This window comes from Lipotes vexillifer, unplaced genomic scaffold (genome assembly GCF_000442215.2).
Source record: "Lipotes vexillifer unplaced genomic scaffold, Lipotes_vexillifer_v1.1 scaffold1861, whole genome shotgun sequence".
NCBI lineage: Eukaryota > Metazoa > Chordata > Mammalia > Artiodactyla > Lipotidae > Lipotes > Lipotes vexillifer.
Window position 1 is genome coordinate 235437 of NW_006784863.1, and position 2405 is coordinate 237841.

Sequence of the window (2405 nt, forward strand, 5' to 3'; positions counted from 1 at the left end):
TACACCTGACTACATGGTGTGTTATTGAGAGATATGTCCCAGGTGGAGGCACTTTCAAAGCCAATATATTTTCTTTATAACTGGTGTCAAATTGATGTATATATTAAAAAATCTTGGAAAATGATCTCAAAAAGGAAGCAACAGCCCAATGAGCCATATGTTCAGGGAACCTAACAGGTTTCCATTGGGACCAAATTTCACTTCACCTTTTTGTCCTTATGTGCAAATAAAAACTTATCTGTAAATACACCATTAAAACAATCATGCAAATTTGTGAAGTCTATAGACTGAGAAGAAATTACACTAAATCCATAATAACCAAGTTGTTGGAAGGTAAAGGATTTGATTATATATTAGAAATACATAACACAACATGGAATTGAACTAAATTTATTTGAACTTTATAGGTTTACCACATTAGAGAGAGACACTTTGCTTACACAGAATTGGTTAACGGAGAAAAGGCTGATGAATAGTTAATAAATTGCTTAATTTTGATGCTGATGGAGCATCTGAATCTCCAAGTTTACATGAAGAAATGTAAAGTTAATTTTTTTTCCTGTTAGATAGGTTGATATTTTAACAGACTGAGATGCCAGGGAATTTTCCAAATGCCAGCTAATATTCTAGCACTAAAAAGTCTGTGATGTACTAAGGGCAGAGAGGCCTACTTAGTGGTATTCCCAAGAGTGGAAACCAAAAAGCATTAACATTTATTTACACACAATCCTTTATACAACTCTTTTTAAGAATTTTCAATTTTAAAACTTTTAAACATTCTGTATGATTTCAGTAGATCCTAACAATTTTGCATTCAGCTATTGTATTGGTATGCCTGGGCATATTCTAAAAGGAAAAATTATTCACTCTGTGTGTTTGTGTAGTTTTTCATAGGACTAGGTCAGGGATGAAGATAGAAAATATCAAAATTTACTCAGGTCATTTTATTTTTTGTGTTGTACTTTTGTTATGAAACATTTCAAACAGAGAAGTAGAGAGAGTAATATAAGTGAAACTGTCATATATATATATGACAGTTTTATCAAACTTTCACATTTTATATTGATTTTTTTTAAACAAACAATTGTGTGTGAAGTTATGCAATGGTAAAGGTCAGCAGAACAAAAATTATACTGCATGGATTACCTTTCAACTGCTTTCCTTTTCCATGTCTGGCTTGAGGGAAGGAAGTTTTATTATGTTAATTTAGGCACCTGGTTAACTAAATAGTACGGAACACGTTAGAAGAAATTACATTCTCCTTCAGTCCAAATTCCTACCAGTTCTCTGTAGCTGTGTTTCACTTAACCTACCTAAGCCATAAGAACGTCAATGTTTCAATGATTTTTAATCTCTAAGGGTAGTTTATGTAAATCTGTAGTAGTAAAAACGTACGAACAAAAGTGTATTTTAAGCAAAAGCTCAACAATCAGCTTTTAAATTCAAAAAGTAGACAGAACCTCAGGTCCTGGGCCTGCCTCAACAGGTATAAAGAGACCTTTTCCAGCAGAGACTCAGGTTCTGGTGGATTATCGGTACAGGGGCAGCCACGGCCCTGCGGTTTTGACCAGCTTTCCCAAGGCCAGAACGCGGAGCGGAACATTCAGGCGGGGAGCTGGGCTGCCAGAGATGCCCCGGCCCGGTCCTGCCTCTGGTCATCGCGGCGGAGGGCGCGGGTGGCCGGTTTCTTAAAGGCTTTCTTTCCCCCCGCAACGACTGAATGGTATGATCTCCGGGGGTCCGGAAGCCCCTTAGTCTAGTCTTGGGGTCAGGAGGTCAAGCCTTGGAAGCACAACGAACGCTCAGGCCCTGTATTTGTCTTCCTCTCGGTGCTTACTAAACCGTGTAAGTCCAGTTGGGGCCTGGCTGGCGAGGGGAGGTTGCTGGGGTCTGCGGGGCTCGACCCGGGAGACTCTGCCGGCGGTGACCTCGCCCGTGGCCGGCGACGCTGCTCGGGGCGGCGGCGGCGCTGGGGCTGAGTCGGGGGGCCTGCCGTCGGTCCGGGGGACCTTTTCCGCCTTCCTGGCTCCAACTCTCTTCCCACCCCTCGCCCTTCCTGACTTCGCCTGGCTTCCCACTCGCTGCCCACCGCGTTCAATTCACCAGCAGAAAGCGGTGGGTGCGAGAATGCAGGCTCCCCGGCCTCTCCTCCAAGGCCCACTCTCAAGAGGCGCGCGGGGAGCGGGCCGGCCCTCGGAGCACCGCGCGGGGCAGCGCTCGCCAGCGGCCCGGACCCCGGAAGGCGCCCGCGGGGGGCAGCGCAGGGGCTCCCGGGCCGTGGTGGACGCGGTGGCCCGGCCCGGGGTCCACTTGCCAGCGGCGGGAAGGACGCGCGGGAAAGAGAGGGAGCAGGAAGCGGGTGGCGGCGGCGGCGGCGGGCCCGCTGGAAAGGAGGGAGCGCCGCA